Source organism: Protopterus annectens, chromosome 2.part1 (assembly GCF_019279795.1).
Source record: "Protopterus annectens isolate FY-2018-M chromosome 2.part1, PAN1.0, whole genome shotgun sequence".
Taxonomy (NCBI): Eukaryota; Metazoa; Chordata; order Ceratodontiformes; family Protopteridae; genus Protopterus; species Protopterus annectens.
In genome coordinates, this window is record NC_056729.1 from 1,594,037,178 (window position 1) to 1,594,058,121 (window position 20,944).

Sequence of the window (20,944 nt, forward strand, 5' to 3'; positions counted from 1 at the left end):
TCAGTGCTCCGCCTACAGAAAGCAAAGTGGTTAGAGTCACTGCCTGGTCCATACTTGTGTTTTCAACTATGATCCACAAAATTCAACACAAAAACTACTAGACCACATTGGGAATTAAGAAAAAATTGGTGGAGCTGAAGAAGATTAGCAATATCTTATCACAGCATGCATGAAGGTGATAGACTAGATACGCAGTCAACCCAGGTATGGAAATAAGGCACATAAGGAAAACTAGAGGTGAAATGCAGAAGTCCAGGAACTTTCCAAAAGAAAGAAGGAGTGCAGGAAGAAGTGGGGGATAGAAAATATGGATCAGACTGATTTGCTAAAAAAGAGGATAAGAAAGCAGTCACAATGGCTAAGAACAAGCTGTACGAGAATCTATGCCATCTTCTGGCAAATGACTCAGCAGATAGCACAAAGAAGCTGAAAGACAACAGCTGATAAAGAAGATAAATGACAGATGCCATTCATAGGAGAATGAGAGCAAGCAGCAATCGGCTCACAAATCCTGAGGTTAACAGGGGGAGGTGGAAAGGAGTACTTCAAGAAATGCCTGGCTTAATAAACACTGCAAACCCAGACAAGCAGAAAATAAACAAGCAATATGGTGCTAAAGTAGAAGAACAAAGGGAATATTCACAACTACGGGCAGTAGAGCGTTATCGTCACATTGCATATAAGTGCAGAGGGTGACTGATAAATGAGTACATAGAATATTAGAAAATAAGATGAAAAGTGAGTAGTTCTGATTCAGATCAGGATGCAGCAGAATCAACTTGATGTTTGCAGTGAAACAGATAGTTGAGAAGAAGCTAGAGATGAGGAATGATTTCAAGTGGGCATCCCTAAGCTTGGATAAAGCATATGACAAGGTTTCAAGAAAGATGATTTGAGCAGTCCTGAGATGTTTTAGAGTATCAGAAATATCAGTAGAATTAGTAAAGGCTATGTACAAGGATACAGTGACAAGGTACAAACAGTGTGCAAGGGAGAAGACTTTAGACAGGCAGGTATTGCATTACTATTTAAGAAGGTATGGTATGAGTGAGACGATAAATCAAGAGAAGTGGTGACAGCTGACATAATACCTGAACCTCATAAAAAATGGGAAAGGAGATTGATGATTATGTTAACTTAAAACTATTAGTGAAATCTTTACCATACTCCCTCTGCAGCCATAGCAAGGACACCATTACCCTAACCTGCCTTCCATATAAGCTAATTTTGGTAAATAGAACTTTTACTAAAATAATCCCATTTGATTGAAACCATCCTCTTCTGAATTTATTTATTTATTTATCTATCCTTTGTTAACTGGATTATATCACTAGGCTAGTAGCCTCTTTTCAGGGGAGACCCGAGGTGGTATTTATACTACTAGGGGAAATTTGGCCAGGGCATCAGGAACTTCCTCTACACTTTTCAGTAGGTGTAGTGGAATCTTTTACATCCATCTGAGGCAGATGGGGTCTCAGTTTCACATCCCATCCAAAGGGCGACACACTCAGGAGTGTATTCACTTATGCTGCACTGCAGTCTCAGCAATTCACCTACCTTATATGGGAATAGAACCTGTAGTCTTTTGCACCAAAGGCGAGAGTGCTACCTGACAAATTACACACTATATAGAATTTAGAAAAAAACACCACCTGCAACTACTTACAAATATTCCTGTTTTGTAGACACAAGTTATCTGCTCTAAGTTCCTCCTAGCTGCCTACGCAACTTCATGTCTTCGCTCTAAACTCTGATAAATGATTCTGTTTATCATTGAACATGTCTTGCTGATATAAATATGCATATAAATGTATATACTTCTTTCTTTTTTGCTTGTTTCTAATAAGTATATAATGTGTATAACAGAGGAAAGGCTGTCTCTGTCTGCATGGTAATATGCACAGCGTTATATAAACACGACCTATTATATTGATGATGCATAAATGAAATCTCTATTTGTAAATATTTGCATTGATATAATGTGGCATTTTCTGTTCTGTATGACACACATTCTGTTCTATGTGATACAATATAATTTTATTCTATGCTGTGCAATAGTCTTCATAATATGATAGTTGTGTGATACTTTGTGACTGAGCATCATGCTCTTGTTGAAGGCCATGGCTAAAAAGGGTCCTTCCAAGGACCACTCCTTATATTATCTATTATATATACTAATTATTAGTATTATTAAAGCATATAAGTGAATTGATTTTAATGCTACAGAGAAGTTGACCTGTTTGGTGGGAAATTGTTTGCCAGGAATGAAGATTCTGGATGAAGTGCCTGCTGTAAAGAAGTGATATTTGTGGAATATACATGGAGAGACCTGGACATCTTCCTGGGGAGGGAATCCAGTGGAGTCTGAGAAGAAGAGATTTTACCTGAAAGCACCTGCATGCTATGAAATTGACTTCTGTTTTTTTTTCCTGAAACAGAAAGGTATTACTGGACTTTAACCTGAAAAAGGAGTTGGAGATTGGTAGTGGGGTTGGGTGTTCGTTTAATGATTAAGGTGTTTACCTCTTGGACACATGTACAGTGTTTCAATTTTCAACTTTGAAAGGGAAATTGGTTAGTCTTAAAATGGCCCACAATGGTAGGTAGCCTAGTACTGACCAATGAAGCTATGAGTGACTACTAGTCTTAATTATATGATGACTTTTGGAGTTTGATGAAGTTACTTTAAATCAGACAAGTATTTTGTATATTTTTCAGTTTCATTTAAGAAAGTTTGTTTTATTCTAAGGCTGTAAACAAGAGTTCATTTTCCTGTATAGGAAAGTTCTGAACTACTGTCTAGGATTTTTTTATGCATTAAAATGTATATATATTTTAACATCTGGCCTTCAGTGCAGTTAAGATGACTGTGAGGTATAACTCTTGGCTTTTGAATGATATGCCCTTGATATGGAATATGGCAGAAGTGACTGACAAGGGTTTGCCTGATGAAGCAATTTTTTTGTGAAAGCTTGTGGTGATGAGCATTTTTTGGTTTGCTTTTTTTGTCCTTCTGTATACTGTGGCTCAGAATTTACGCACTCTAGCTGCTTCTTTATTATTTTCAGGGATTCTTTCTTCCCAGAGAACTGGAGATCCTGTGAAACCTTTCACGGATATGAGAAGTGTTGACTATAAGTACTATGGAAGACTGAAAAAAGGTGTTAGCCTGAGCCAGTATTACGTTTGATACACAGGCTTTGAGCTTTACAGACGGAAATTTTCTTGTAATAAAGCAGTAATTTCTCAGTTATGTGAAATGAAGCATATTATTGAGTTATGGTGAAATCATGAGGATCAGCATTCTAACGGGACACTAATAGAAATGTAATTGCTATTAATAAATATGAGTTTTGTCAACTACTTTATGAAAGTGTATGTTTCAAAGTCACCCAGAGGATGCTGCAAATGTTGCTGTACTTACAGAAATATTGCTAAGTAGTGACATTACACACAGAGAAGAGCAGTGTGGAACTGTAAAGCATGTAACAACATTCTGGTAACAAACTGAAGGTGTTGGCTTCAGACATACTCTGTTTTAAATGTGAAAAAGGGGCTTGCTAGATTTTGCACTGGTAATGGTAATACTGCTGTACCTATGAAAACTATAGCCAGTGAAAAGCCTACTACTGCTACTAAGGATGTTGTAACTGGAGAGCATGATGAACTCTCTGTAAATGTAGTGGATTCCCTACATTAGACCAACAGCATGGAAGATCGACACTCAAAACACCGATGCCAGAAGAACAATGAAGCAGATAACCGACAAGTCATAATCCCAACAGCGAAAACACTGACAGGGGTAACTTGTGAGCGTGACCCGGTAAGTGTGCAATAGTGAGGGACTTAGGGTTAGGGTGCAGGTAAGGTAAGTGTGCGATAGTGAGGGACTTAGGGTTAGGGTGCGGGTAAGGTTAGTGTGCGATAGTGAGAGACTTAGGGCTAGGGTGCGGGTAAGGTAAGTGTGCGATAGTGAGGGACTTAGGGTTAGGGAGCTGGTAAGGTGAGTGAGCAATAGTTATGAACCTTAGGGTTAGGGTTTGGGTTAAGGTTAGTGCATAGATAGTTTTGTGTAAGGTGTAGTGTAGGTTTTTAGGTTGTTGGTATGCTTGTGCTGTGTGTGTGTTGTGTGTAACAGTGAACTTTTTGTTTTGTTAAGTGTCGGGATTGTGGTGTGTCAGGCATGTGAACTTTCATGTTTTTGAGGTTTCATTCTTCTGGCATTGGTGTTTAGAGTGTCGATCTTCTGAGCTGTCGCTCTAACGTAGGGAACCCAATGTAGCAGTCAGCCCTTTGTTGAAATTCAATACACTATCTTCGCTGATGGCTGAGAACTGCAGGCTTAAAGTGGCCCATGACAGCAGAAAGCCAAATACTTACTTATGAACCTATGTCAGGAAGCAGTAGAAATAGCCTGTTTACAAGATGATAAGAAACAGTATCCAGTTTCTCAAATGGAAAAAACAAATATGTTTGGAAAATAGTTTTCCAAGTTGTTGCAGTTCACGATTTAACACATATTGCAATAATAGGGAAATATTTGCCTACTTTACTGAGTTATGGAAGAAAAGGGAAGACGGTAATCTTTTAGGCACACTGTCTCATCAGTACAGAAAAAGAGAAAGAGCAAGTGACTAAGCAAACAGATGGCTCTGCCTAACTTTGAAAACAAGGTAGGGGCAACTTCCAAATGCACTGGTACATCTGGTCACTGTCATTTCCTTGAAAAATGCAAATGTAAGCAAATGTTTCTAGAACGTGGGTATCCTGACAACATAATTGACCAACAGTATGTGCAAATTTATAACAGAATGTCTGAGAAGTTTGCTCCTATCATTAAAAATGGCTTATTTAAGCCAAACTTGCCTGTCCCAAAGAGTAATGCTGACAACAGCACTGGCCAGGACTCATTTAGTTTACATACTTCCCTGAACATGGTTGTACATTATATTTTAGATTCACGAGATATTCAAAACATCATAAGGAAAAACTGGCCAATCCTGTATGGAAATAAGAAACTTAAAGCATGTTGTCTTAGACTGCCAGGTTTTACTTTTAAAAATAGACCATACATAAAAGGAATATTGAAAAGATCTTTTAAAACATGTACAATGGCTCACTTAAAACCAGTAAATGCAGTCGTTGTAATCAATGCCCATACATTCACTTCGAAATCAAAAGTCAGCTTTTTAATAAAGTGAATAAATGGTTGAGTAAAGGCAGATACTCTTGCTATGCTGACAATGTGGTCTATTTAGCAAGGTGCTGTTCCTGTCCTGTGTTTTACGAGAAAGACAAGCAATGGGCTTAACAAATGGATTTATCAGCACCTTTATAGTATTAAAAAGAATGATAACATGAGTGCCTTGACCAGAAATCAGGTCATGTGTACCAACATTAAGATGTTTGAATTTTCCATTTTAGAGAAGATCCGGTCAGATCTGTACAGTGGGGATTGGCAGAATCATTTATTACATAGGGAGATGGTATGGCAGTTATGCTGTGATGCTACAAGTCCACCTTGCTTAAATGAAGCCATCTCCATTTCAAGTGAATTGAAAAGTAGAGCTTTAAAGTTATGATTTAGCTGCTAATGTCACATTATTTATCATGTTACTATTTTTTTATTTGGTAATTGTATTTTTGTCATAATGTTTAACTTGGAGCACTCACTATTAGCCTTGAATGGTCTAATGAAATTATCTGAGAGTCTATTAATGTAATTGGTCGATTTTTGGATTTAAATGTTTGGATTGGTTACTAGAAAGGGGTGTGTGTTTAAGTGTCTTTTTATACCTGTTTCGAGTTAAAGACAAGTTTGTAAATGGTTCTGATGATGTCTATTCCATTAATATATACAAAAGCACTTGACCTTAGTTGGTATTCAAGTTCTTCATGTGCCATTTGCTATTTGGACATTTTATTTTTCATTTGACTTTACTTTTATGCCCCAGTGTGAGCTTGCTACCTCTTTCCATTTTAACTGTCTAATAGGAGCTAAACCTGAGTATACTAGCTCTCTTTGCCCTCCAGTAACCAAGAAATGGATATTAAAATAATTTTTGTCTCCATGGGCAACTATCATAAAATAAATTGCCATGCAAGAGCTAAACTACTATCAGAGATTAGTAAAGATATATTTTTCTCTAAACCATTTGAATCAGAATCAGAATCAAAAATACTTTATTGATCCCGCATGAAATTGCTTTTATTACAACTGCACAGATAAACATAGACACAATGTAGACCAGACACATATCTTACATAATTAGATATGACATATACTATACTCACTTATTTTACCTCCCATATATAACAGCAACACCTGACATAGGTACACTGTTGACCATAACAAATATATTAGATACGTCTGATACCCCATATAGTAGTGATATGAAAGGGGGAGCCTTTCATGTTAATTACCACTCACACTAGGCTATGGGGTATTTCACATTACGATACTTTAACTAAGGTATAGTATATTGCACAAAGGATAACTGCATTGATGATTAATATTGCACTGAAAAAAGAGAGATAAAGAGAGATAAAAAGGATGGGAAAAAAAGGAAAAACTTGGTTAAGCGTTTAACATTGCACTATGTGATCTCCTTCAGTGGAGGGGGTGGTGCTAAGATACTAGGGGATGTTATATAGAGTCTGATGGCTGTGGGCAAGAAGGATTTCCTGTGACATTCAGTGGAGCACTTTATGCTCAGCAGTCTCCTGCTAAAGGAACTTCATTGTCCAGTTGGAAGGGTGGCCTAATGGTTAAGGTGTTTGCCTTACAAACACAAGGCACAGGGTTTGAGCCTCACAAGGGATTATTGGCTAGGCTTAAAATGGCTCACAAGGGCAGTTAGCTTAGTATGAACATATCCACCGCTCTGTTGAGTGGGAGGTCAATATTTTCCATGATAGACTTTAGTCACGCTAACATTCTTCTCTCAGCCATGGTTTCAAAGGTATCCAGTTCTTCTCCAGCTACTGAGCTAGTCTTCCATACCAATTTATTGAGTCTGTTTGTATCAGCCTTCTTTAGGCTACTACCCCAGCAGGTCACTGTGAAGAAGATAGCGCTGGTCACTATAGTCTCATAGAACAACCACAGCATAGTGTTGTCGACCCCAAAGGATCTTAGTCTTTGCAGTAAGTGCAGCCTACTTGGACTCTTTTTATATGCCACCTGTGAGTTTTTGGACTAGTCCAGCTTACTGTCCAGGTGCACCCCCAAATACTTCTAGTCCTGAACAATCTCCACTTCAACCCCACTAATTGACAAAGGGGTCACTGGGGGGTGAGATCGTGATCTCCCTGGATCTGCTACTACCTCCTTCATTTTATTGATGTTCAGCTGCAGCCGATTAATCTCACACCAGCTCACAAAGCTGTCCACCACCCTCCTGTATTCCTCCTTATCTCCATGCCTGATACTTCCTACTATGACCGAGTCATCCGAGAATTTTTGCAGCTGACAACATTCAGTGTTATAGCTGAAATCTGTGGAATACAGTGTGAAAAGGAAAGCTGATAAAGCTGTCCCCTGTGGTACTCCAGTGCTACATAGCACTGTGTCAGACACACAGCCCTGCAGTGGTACATGTTGGGGCTTATCGGTTAAAATAATCCAGGATCCATGAAACTAAGGGAGCATCCGTATTCATTTCTAACAGCTTGATCCCCAGCCTGTCTGGTTGGATGTGTTAAAGACACTTGAGAGGTTGAAGAACATGATTCTGAGGGGTCCTCCTGGTTTGTCCAGGTGAATGCTCCTTGCATAAGGTGGATAATGGCATATTTGAGACCTATCTTCTCTTGATATGTGAAGTGAAGGGGGTCCAGTTCTGACCTTGGGGCAAAGTACTTCCAGGACCAGCCTCTCAAGGACTTTCATGCAGTGTGACGTGAGTCCCACAGGCCTGTAATCTGAATTATCCCCTGGGTGTGCCTTCTTTGGCACTGGAATCAGGCAGGATGTTTTCCAGAACAAGGGGACCCTATGGGTACTGAGGCTCAAGCTGAAGATCCTGAGTATCACCTCTCCAAGCTGCAAGGCACAGGTCTTCAGCACCTGTGGACTAATGCCATCAGGCCCCACTGCTTTTGTATAAACCCAGCCTAATGCTCAGCTCCTCCTCTTCTTCCATGCTAGCTTCATTTTGTTTTTCTTCTTCTTCTGTTGCATGTCACGCCTTCACAGTCTACAAGATCCTAAGTCCCTCCTAACTCCTTCTCTGTTTCTATACCATATCATTAAGCTACTGCTCAGTCTGTAATGCCTCTATTCTTCCTAACTTTCTCACTATCTTTCTGCATCACTAACTCTTCTGCTATTATTTTCCTAACTGAAACCAACATTTTATTTTGCATGCACTATAACAGATGTCTTACATTGTACTGCCTACATACTATTTTTATACTCTTTATGTACTCATAGACTGTGTATATTTTGTTAGAATGACTAAAATTGTCTATAATGATATGTCTACAGAATTGTTCAGATGTGTAGTATATCTTGTAACCTAGTTTATGTTCTATTAACTTATTTTGTATAGTATTTCTCATGCCACTTGTATTGTTTATGGACTATAATGCATTTGTATTGTACTGTATGTGGAGCTTTTCTCCCTGGGCCTCTGCTGAAAACTGGTTCTGTAGACACAGTCGGCCACCCTGGTAAACAAATGTCAAATAAATAAATAAATAAATGCATTTTGTACAGTAGAGTCTTCTTAATTCTCTGATCACCTGGTCCCCTGATAGGATGATAGTCGAACTGCTAGCCTCTGCTTTGCCAGCTAAGGCAATTTTTGTTTGTGCCATGTGGTCCAGATATGATTGTCTACCTTCCTTCCTCTGAGCTGAACAGTGGAGACTTGGGGGGGGGGGGGCAGACAAGGTATGCATTTGCTATCCAGGAGGGCATTTTCCTTTTGCAAGTGGGGACCACATTGCATATTTGTCCTGTGCAACTTATCAGACCTATTAAAGAACATGTTAAACTCATTGGCTCTCTGTCTTTACTCCCCTCCATCACATGGCTGGTGAACTTATAGCCAGTAATGGTCCTCACCCCCTCCATACATCTTTGTTGTTACACTGCTGCATTTTTTGTTCTAACTTCCTCCTGTATCTGTCCTTCCCCTCCTTAATCTTCTCGGCCAGCTGTTTGCGTGCCTTTTTTACTGCTTCCCTGTCTCCAGACCTGAATGTTCTCTTTCTCTTGTTCAGGAGGGCTTTGATATCCTTGGTGATCTACGGCTTGTTGTTTGGGAAGCAACATATACATTTTAAGGGTACAGTGGTTTCCACACAGAAACGTATTCAGTGACACAGTCAGTGGGGCTATTTATGTCTTCCCCATGAGGCTCACAGAGGCCCTCTCAGTCCATTCTGTCAAAACAATCCTGAAGGGAGGCGCTGGCTTCCCTCATCCACTTCCTGACCCTCCTGCTGGTGGCTGGCTGCCTCTTAACCAGTGGCACATACAGTGGGAGAAGGTGCGCCAGGTTGTGGTCTGATCTCCCGAGCAGTGGAATGGCTGTGCAACTGTATGCTTCTTTAACATTCGCATACATTACGTCCAGTGTTCTGTTCTCCCTGGTGGGGCAGTTGACAAACTGTGAGAAAGTAATGAGCGTTCTGTTTAGGGAGACATAGCTGAAGTCCCCGAAGATGAGCACAAGATCATTGGATTATTTGTCAGGAGTCTCTCAGAGATCGAGCGGATGATGTTACACGGTGCCATAGCACTGGCTGAGCACAGGATATAGACTGCAATAGCAATTGCATGGGAGAACTCACTGGTCATATAGTATGGATGTAGCCCCACCACTAATACCGCAATGTACAGGCTGCAGTTCCATTCTTTCATTACTATTTGAGGGCAATGATTTATTGTTTTGAACAAATATAAGGTGTCACTAAATGAGTTCTTGCTAAAATTTCCATGCGTGAACTGGAATGCAAAGTTCTTGCTAAAATGTCTAGGGTTGAACTGGAATGCAAAGTTAGAAAAGCTTAAATTGATAAGGTCATTCAATAAGAATGAAATGCCCACTTCTTGGATTTTTGAGAGGGTTGCATAATCATAAATTCTTCAACAGAGTTTGCAAAGCTAGTAACGATAAAACCTTAAATGACACCTAATACTACAGAAAAAAATGAATCATGAGATGTAGTAGATGAGTATGTCAGATGTTATTTTTGCCTGTATCTGATGTGCAAAATAATAATGCAGTGATGGATCCTACATGAATATGGGAGTAAAATTCTAAATACCTTGTATATGCTACATAACTAACTCAGAAATTCTACTTAACGTATACTTTCATCTTACATCTCAGTTCATGAAAAGTACTAGGTAAAGCGTAGTTTGTCAGGACATCACATTTACCTGCATCTAATAAGGAATTTATTGAGAATACAGGTCACTTAACAGAAGAAATTGAAGACAGAGGTTATTTGGGCATCTTTATGAATATGAGGCTTTATAAAGTTTGCTGTAATTCAGGCACCATTTTCTGTATATAACAGCAGAAACAAACCCAGCACAAATTATAATATCTAAAGATTACTTTCTAATAAAATATATTTTCATTGGATGCGTCTGTTTTAAAGCTAATTTATAACAATTGATATATTTTGCAAAGTTCATCAGAAGTTCATAATTTAGGTGGCAATCAGCTAAGATTTGCTGGTGAGAGTGATAAAAGCATTAAGAATTATTTAGAAATAAATTTCTTTATACGGCTGTGTCTTTCAGAGTACCCTGTTACTTCTCACAATATTTTCTTTGTTGTTATGTAAACTGCAGTAATATGAATGTAATTTATGTTGTCACTTATACTAGATGCAGTTGTTTATACTGGCAAAACTACAAGGAAGTTAAGACTACAAATTTATGATAACATCTAACCTGTAAATAGTATAACTTGAGTGATTTGTCCAACAAGGATTTGAAAAACTGAGATCACTGTAAGGTTAAGGTACTTGATTAGAATGACATGGTAGGCAAAGTGCAAACTGAAGGAAGCACATCCTCAACTACGAGCTCATGAGTAGGTTCACAGGTAATTACTACACTAATGATCCCAGTGGTGTCTCTTTAAGCCTAGCCATGCAACCTAAAGATGAAAATCAAACCATGTACCTTGTAACTGTAAGATAAACACATTTACCATTGTGCCAACCCCCAAACCTGTCATAGGCTTAATCCTCTGTGCTATCACACCATTTTACATTGGCTTATCTGTACTAGCATTACTTGAACTCTTAAAAGAGATGCTGTGGTTGATAATATTACACTTGGTAATACTTTTATTAGAACACAGAGAAATGCACTGACAGTTGCTTTCAATGCAATGAAATAACTGAGTATTAATGATTCTGTTAGTATCATAAGTCTCCTTAAACTAAGGGCTGTTGCATGTTGACTGGTTTTAATGTTTTTGACTTTGCAAATTTTAGTGGAATTTTGTATATGTATTGATGTTTCATTTCAGTCAGTGTTGATTGGTTTTGCATAGTAGATGTACTACTTTTTTAACTTAATTTGATTAATTGCTTGTACTTAACACAGCTGAGTAGCTGTTTAATCTGAAGAAGTCTCTTCAAGTTTATAGGTTTATAGATTAGTATTAGGCTAACTGCCCTTGAAAGCCATTTTAAGCCTAGCCAATTATCCCCTGGAGATTCAAACTCTGTACCTTGTGTTTGTAAGGCAAACACCTTAACCATTAGGCCATCCTCCCAACCTTTCGAAAAGATAAAAAGCATGAAACAAACATTTTGTGTGATTACTATTATCCTGTGTTTTTTATTTTACTATTTTGAGTTATAGGTTCATAGGTTCATAGGTTCATACTAGGCTATCTGCGCTAGGGCATTTATAAGCCTAGCCAGAGTGTGTTTGGCTTTTGCCACCCATTTTAAATTAATTTTGCTATGCCCTTTTTCGAGGTTAGTATACTGTGCCTCTGTCTAACAGTGACACAGAAGTGATACCCGGGGTAAACCTATGATCTCCCATCCACTCATCAAGATTCCTCTTGAAGAGAGTCAATGAGGGACTCTGCCTAACCTGGATTGGGATTTTATTCCAGAGTGAAGGGAGCCTCTGGGTTATGAATCTGTCCCTCCAGCATGTCCTATTTATTTCAGTGCTGAGGTTGATGTAAGCTAAAATCATGGTTGCAGCTGCAGTCTATCCCTGCAAAAAATAAAAACAATAAATGGACATTTGTTTTATGTGAAGTGTTTGTACATTTTTTGTAAAATTCTATGAAATGAGTTTTCAATGATTTTTACAATGATTCCTGATTTAATAAAATGAGATTCAACATAGCATGTATTTTATGTGTTTTAAATGCTGCATAATGTAGCAGTATGCTTGGTGTAGTCCTTTGTTTACCTAAATGCACCAGTGTCTCATTTTGCACAACATATTTGCAAATGCATTGCAGAGTAAAAGTTAAGCCATTATACTTTAGGCCATTTGTGCCAAATATTCACATGTATGGTGCTTAATTCTTTAGCAAGTCTAAATCCCTGGCTTTGCTTGCCTTCTCGGATAGCTACTGTTAGAAGTTTATAATGTCACTTCATATGATCATCAGTATCTCACTCTGTGCCAAGAATAGCATATATATGCATTTGATGAGGCACAGATAGCCTTTTTAAGAATTCAGAGCAGCTAACTGAGTTTCTTGCAGCACTTGGAGAGACATATTAGTGCTAACCAATAACAAAACTGTCTCTGGAGGCAGAGGGATATTTTTTTATCTACTAACTTCTTAAATACATTTTGTAGAAACCATCATTACTAACCAATGAAAATACATACATTTTATAACTTGGGTTGGTAAATTAATGCAAATGCTAATTATGGACATACTGTAAAAAAAAAAAAGAAAAAAAAAAGAAACAGTAGCTATATTTTTTAATATCATTTTTGTGACATGTCTGCTGACTATCACGCCTGCCCTCGATCATGAAGTAAGTATCATTAGTCTTGTCTGCTGTTATCTTCTTGAAGACAGGGAAGTTTATAAAAATGAGTCCCTCATTTTTCTTATATCTTACACTACCCTCTGTCATTGTTCCATTCCTCCTTTGAATATTAGAAAATGCGTAAGTGTCAGTCTGTCCAGGTTCTACTTTGCATGGATTTTATTTGAAGAGTAATTAGTGGCACTAGGTATTTTACGAGTTGTTCCTGGTTCCATAACATTTGCATGGTATTATCTAATTTGAGACAAAGCTGCCATGACATTCAAATATACTTTTATTTATAGATTCATAGGTTCATGGGTGATTGCTAGCCTAATAGCACAGGGCATTACAAGCCTAGCCAATAATACCCACTACATAATAATATTATATCTTAATTCCCAAGATATGGGATGAGGTAGTATCGGGGTACTGGATATTTGGGTGTTGGAGCCCTGAGTCATTTTGCAGACTGCCTCTGTCCATAAGAGACATGGGCAGTACCCCAGGAGTGAATTTACAGTTCCCAATCCATTTACCCAAATTTTTTTGGAGAGAGTGAGGGATGGGTTTTGTTTTATGAAAATGGGAAGTTTTTTTCCATAGACAGGTACACTTTAGGATACAAATATGTCTCCCCAGCAAGTTCTATTAGAATCACAAATAAGGTTCAGTCCATTAAACGCGTAACCCTTGTATAATTATTCTTGTGAATATGTAACATTTTCATCAGGGCTGGATCAGAGAATGCCTTATAAGTCAAGCATAAGTCACCTCTCAATAAATGATACAACATGGAGTAAATTGATATGGCCTTTAGATGTGTCTTATGCTTTGTATTTTTTTAGTAAGAAACCTCTGGGGCTGCTCGGATTGGTGTATGTGCTTGGTTAGATACATGCAGCAGGAAGTACTGTACTTCATTATGAGTCTGATAAGGGCCGAATACAATGGCACTATGATTTCGTTTGATCTTAATGCCATACCTTTACTTATAAGTTAAGCCACAAACAAGGATTTCCTCACTACTGTAGCTACCTGGTGGTCAAAGTTTAAGTTGATATCTATCTGTTATAAAGAAGTTATAACCTCCCTGTAATCTTCCCTCATCAGGCCAATAACTGAGTACAATGCCCTTTTAGTATGTACCTTTCCAAGCACTTGCAGCATATTGAGAAACCACAAAGGTCCCTCACAAGGAAAATTCAAGGTTATCAGCATCTGCTCTATGTGGATCATCTGAAATCACTATCACTTTATTCTGTTTCATACAGATTACTCAGAGGCAATCTTTGCCTTGCATATAAGGTCATTTCTAACCCTGCTTTATTGGGATTGCTGCATATCCACAAGTCAAATGGTACATGGGTTACTTAACCTGTTATGTGACATTAACAGAATCTGCTGTAGGGACAGTTTTGTCTCCCAGAGGTTACCAGAGATTACCACACCTTTGGAACAGACTCCCACTTCATGTCAAACAGAGCACCTGGTTGGTCCTCTTGAAATGCAATCTGGATGAGTCGACCATAAATTCACCCCAGGGTTCCACCTTGGATATGGGCATTAGGTGCTGATCATGGAAATAAGGGTAGAACTTGGCTAGGCTTGTAAGGGCCCTAGGGCCATTAGCCAGGTAACTTCCTCTGATCCTATGTGTTTCTAGGTCCTTCACCACTGGGTCTACTTTTAGGGTTGTGCTATCAATATTATAATTTGCTGGGATATCTGATTTACCAAAGGGTATGATTACACATCTTTTATTATTTAGTCTCAGACCATGGTTTTGGCAGCAGTAGTTTGTCATTTTTAGATCTGTTTGCAGGATGTCAGCAACATTTTGGGATGCAATGATTGGTCTAAGCTTACACTCATCAGCGAACTTGGTGAGCCAGAGGGCTCCAACATTGGCCTTCACATCAGAGAAGTATACACCAAACAGGAGGGGTCCCAACAATGAGCCCTGTGGGACACTGCTATTAACGTATTTCTTATCAGAAATATATTCACTTATCTGGACAACATGTGTCCTGTCAGTGAGCCAGTTTGCTATCCACCTGATGATGTAGGGGTTTATGCCTAACTCAGTAAGTTTATCTATGATCCCCGAGTGGGGATTGTGTTGAACATTTTTGCCAGGTCTAGATAAGTGGTGTTTACCATTTTATGCTCAGCCATGGCCATGGTGACATTTTCCAAGAAATCTACCATATTAAGCAGGCAAGACCTCCCTTTGATAAAGTCAGATTGGGTCTGGTCCAGTCTTTGAGATTTCATATGTCATTATTGAACAGGTCTATAATAATTCTCTCCATGGTCTTGCAGATAAGACTGGACAAGCTTATGGATCTGTAATTCCCTGGGTAAGTTGATAGGCCACCCCTTGTGCAGAAGGTTGACTGCTGGAGTCCTCCATTTCTCTGGGACAAAGCCTGTCTGAAGGCTGTGGTTAAAGAGTGCTTTTAGTAGCTCTGATAGATTCTGTTTTAAGCTATTTAAGAAGCATACCGGAATGTTGTTGGGACCCATGGAGGCTGTGTGTTTGGCTTTAGCGAGTGCATTAAGGAACTGCTCCCTCATAATGACTGGTAGGGGATGGTTGCGGGTATTTCTTTGGGTGTAGTAGAAGGTGATGGGGGGCTGAACTTAACTTGCAAGCCAGCATATTTGCTGTAGTTTCAGGCTGGGTGTAAGTGGTGCCATTCATGATTAACTTGGCACACTGCTGAGCACTTCCCCTGAAGTTACAAACATAATTAAAAACCCTTATGGTCATCTTTCACCTGGGAGGCTATCTTTGCCTCATAGTTTGCTTTGGCAGATTTGACCAGCTCTCTAGTTTGTTTGTTTAGACTGTTGAGTGTCTTGTTGCACTATTTTGTATATTCCTTCTTGGCTTTGGAGAAGGCTTTTTTCCTTTTGTTGAATAGCCTGTTTATGCTAGGGATCCAGCAAGGTGGTTTATTTTTGCCATTAATCATATATTTGACTTGGACAGGTATCGCCTTCTCTATACAGCTATCAATGTGGTTGTTCAGCACTTTTGTGTACAGCTCAGACTAGACCTCAGAGACATCTGGGTTTGGAGGGGCTTGGGTAAATGGCCTTGGTAAAGTTCTTAACGGATTGGAGTTTGATGGAGTTTTAGGTTAGATTTAATATTAAAGGAGATCATTTTTTGGTCAAACCTAACCAGGGAGGAGTTAATGTATGAGAGGGAGCAGCATCCTCCTATGTTAGTGAGTACAAGATCTAGGATACTTTTACCTCTAGATGGGAAGCTAAGTAGTTGCTCCAGGGTGTTTGCATTGATGAAGTCCAAAATACACTGAGCAAGTGAATTATGGGTTGTATAAGTCTCCCAGTTTATGGGGGGTAGTTGACATCACCCATAAGTATGATATCTGGCTGAATTTGAAGAGATTCCAGTAGGTTTAGGTAGGAGTTGTGGTTTTCCAGAGTTGTGTTAGGGAATATGTAGCTAGCAAGGATATGATAAGGGGTCACACCTATGGTTGATTAGAAGTGGAGCAGCTCAAGTGAGGCATGTTGTTGGACCAGTCTCGTAGTGTACTTGCCCTTTATAAATGCTGAGACACCTCCTCCCTTTGTTTTTTTCTGAGCTGAGGGAGATTGAAATTTATGAATGGCATTTTAACCTTTGATAGCCAGGATGCTTCCATTGTTTTAAACCATGTTTCTGTGAGGCACCATCTGGTGAAGAGGGTCGAATCTACATCAACTACAAGGGGTATCACTCCATCAGCTGCCAGGTCATGTGCAATGCCCAGGGCATTATCAAGTAACCACTGAACCATCCTGTTGAACTTTGCCCCTTACCCCCATGGTAATGTGATCTTGGAGTTGGTATATTTAGTTAGGGGGGTGGGGAGCAGCCCCTCACATGGGTGGGTTTGGTTTTCTTCTGTTTAAATGTTTGTGTCAGATGGCCGAACAGTTACTTACCTGGAATGGTTAGTCAGTGTTCTGGGACATCCATGTGTTGGTGCTATTGGTGTTTTCGTCTTGGTAATATGGGTTTCAGGTAAGTTGCATTTACTTGATCTAAAGTAGACCCATATAAATATATGCCTATTCAGCACATCAGACAAGCTCCTATGGGCTATCTCTATACAATGGTTATGCATTTTATGCCCACTGACTACCTGCTGGCCTCAACATTGGCCTCCATTACAAAGCCTACTGATGTCATCCACCTTAAAAGCACTGGCTGACTGCATATTATTAGATGAATAGCGTGGTGCATGAGATAAGTACTGTGAGCTATAATGTGTAATATTAGATAGGTAGGGATTCTAATCTCACACCGTCCAACTTGTGTGTGTGTGTGTGTGTGTGTGTGTGTGTGTGTGTGTGTGTGTGTGTGTGTGTGTGTGTGTGTGTGTCTGTGTGTGTGTGTGTGTGCGTGTGTGTGCGTGTGTGTGCGTGTGTGTGTGTGTGTGTGTGTGTGTGTGTGTGTGTGTGTGTGTGTGTGTGTAAATATGTCTCCTGTCAGCACTAGAGACATGCCCCTATGCATTAATTATGCATTTTATTGTCCTGTGACTAGATGCTGTCTGTAAATTGCCTTCCTCTACATAAGCATAATTGATGTCCGCCATCATCTACAGTTGTATGTGTAGACTACCCTGGCCAGGTGACATGTATCAAGGGTGGTAGTGTGTATCACAGGGTATGAAAGCATAATGATGTTGACTGTCCCCATTTTTCCTGACACAATGTTCTACACATGTGCACCTAGGGAGCCATGCACATATACTGGCATACCTTGCTATGTTTTGACATGACAACTGCAACAGGAAGTGGATGGGAAGCAGTCCTCCTTCAAGCACCCCTGTCAAGCTGCCTGTGCTGGACCTCTCCAGCTCTCTGGCTATGGCCACTGTCTACACTCATTGACACCATAGTTCTCACACTATCCTGTACTATGCCATCACCCTCTGGCTGTCCAATATCTGTGACATCTGGTGACTGGGTATGCTTGGGCATCCTGACTGTGTGCGGGTACAATGGCTGCAGAGGAAGGATGTCAATCTGTGAGACAGATTCAGCCACCGACATCCCCACCTATGCCTAACTCTAGCCATCATCATCATCAGAGTCCAATAAGACACTGACATCAGGTTGTGAGGGGGACAGACTACAACCCCCCTGTTCACCTGTGAGAAGCAAGACAAAAGCAGTACATTACCACCTGCACTATTATGTATGGTAATCCACACAGACTTATACAGATGAGGATCCACAACTGCATTACATGTCCCACATCTTCTCATTTCTGATCCCATGCACAACACACACACCCACAACAACATACACAGACAGCCCAGGCCCTGTATAACATGCACGTCAGCTACATCTGGGTAATGTTGTCAGTTCAATATACCTGTGAGGTTTTCAATATGACAGTGTATGTCACAGAAGTACACATAAAACCCAGTACACCTATCTTGACAAATATATGCCAGTTGTAGTACTACTGCCTCAGATATGTACCTTTTCCCTATTGTGTTTGAATGGGCATCTTGGATAATTGCCTCATGTATAGCAGGCTGCATAGCTGCTCATAACTATAAGTGCAAACATGTTAATGTATGCACAAATACACACTTGTCATTCTCTAGGCTATGCACTGTAGTTAACTGCTCCGAAATAGAACACAATTATTCTACTCTAACTAAGCAAAACACTTATGCAAAAGGCAAAATGGCAGCCCTTAACATTCATAGGGTATATCTGATCTGGTAAAACAACAGCATCACACTTACCAGGTACAGGACCATGGACTCCGGCCACACCTGACATATATGTGAAAAGGTGAGGGAGAGGGACTGTCATCAACACCAAATGCTGAAGTGTTACAAGGCAATATATGTGTATATCCACATGTACAGTAGCTAATGTGATACTGGCTATATTGCTAACATTCTAAGTATGTGTGCACAACTGTGGTGAAATGCCAAACCCCCCCCCCCACCTCCAGTGCAGATAGACCTGACACCCATGTACTGGTCTGTAGAGCCTGTCACAATGACTGCAAATGTATTATACTAATATACACAGTCGGCTTACTTGGACGCCCCTCTGATGTGAATGCTGTAGCACACACCTCCAGGATGCCTGGCATAATGGTTGGCTAGGAACTGTGGGTTGATCCTAGAGTGGTTGTTCTGTTGCAGGCACTCCACCAGTGTCAGCATGATCCCTGGCAATAGCAGCTGCCCTTTGACATGCGGCATTGACCATGTCTGTAGCCCGGTGTCGAACCTGATCATAGGTCCTGTCCTGTTGGCCAGTATCATTAACAGCACTCACAAGGTCAGCCCACAGTGCTGCCCACTGTTCATGTTTGTGGCAACCTTTTGACAGCAGGATGTGATTGTTGAATCTGGGGGCATCCAGTATAGTGTAATTTTCTCTAGATGAAATGTGGAAGATGTCTCCGTCAGTACATTGTTCCTGCAAGACAACAAGAGGGAAACACATTACAGGATGAGATACATGCATGTCCACTATGTACACACCCTACCACCCTACACACCCATAATGGCTTTCACTACCCACTGCTCCCTCACACGTCATACCCCACAGTTTGGCGACACATTACATGTGTGGCTGTCACCAAGATAGTAGCAATACTGGGTAATATCCCAGTGTGCTGGGACAGATTCTGCTGTACGTCTCTACAGGCATCACTGCAGTGTAATGTGGTGTGTCCCCTATGGGCAAATCCCTACTGTAACAGTGTACTATTCAAACAACTATATGGGGAGAGTCCAGCCACACCAGTGTGCCACAATGACAGACAGCAGTGCAAACCTGCTGTCTGTCGTATATGTTCACTGTTCATATCATACATCTCAACTATGCAGATATTTGCAGAATGTCACCATGTTTAGCTCATAGCTGTGGTCCATCTTGCACAAATTTGTGCATGTCTGACAAATGGTTGTCCACTGATTGATAGTTGCTATCAGAAAACTGACACAGAATTTGTCACCCATCAGACCCCTCAGACAACACTATGCTACAGTAATAAAGTTACTCTAATCGCATTCTTACTTTGTATTACCAATATATATAGTCTGTCACCGGGTTTGGGCCTTTGTCTCCCCATTAAACATGTCTTTGTCCTGGTTTCTTATGTAGGAGGTTGAGAGGTATGTTAGGCGTAGCTCTCAACCAGACAGGGATGATTGTCTATGAAATAGGGACTTAGCCAGAGTACATCAGGGACATTCAGGGACACTTTTACAATGTCAGTATTATTTATGTGTGACTTCAACAGACAGAGAGGAGGTGAATTAAAGTCCATAGGTTGATGTTACAGGAGTATACACCCTTACTTAGTGTCACTATGTCTTAGGTGTAATCCACTATCTTTACTATAACAGCCGACAGTTGTAGGAGGGATGGACAGGAACAGTTCAGAGATGTGATTCAAAGCAGGGACAATTGAGAGGCAGGCCTCTAGGTGTTGGAATGCAGAGTATCACTGACATTTCAGTATCATATAGCTAATGCAAACCTGCTGCTTTAATCCCTAGTCCCTATACCTCCATCCTCCCATCTGCATTCCATTTTATAGGGAAATGTAGTATATACCGGGTAGAGTGATATATTCCTTTTATTGAATGGTTCCTCTGCTAATGCTTTGCACATATGCTCTCTGTGTGAGTAAAATCACATACAAACCTGCTGCTTGCCTTTTGTAGGTAATGCTCATTAACAGGTAATTGCCTGTGCACCAGTCTGTAGCTCAGACTTCCTAGTTGCATCCAAAACAGCTGAATTGCACTATCATTAGCCAATGATATGGCACCGCAGTGTAATATATAAGGCCTTCATGTAGATCTTGGCCCTTTCTTAGTTTTTGAGATGGACATTACTGAGGTGTGGAAAATACAGCATCACAGAGGGTAAGTACAAACACTGT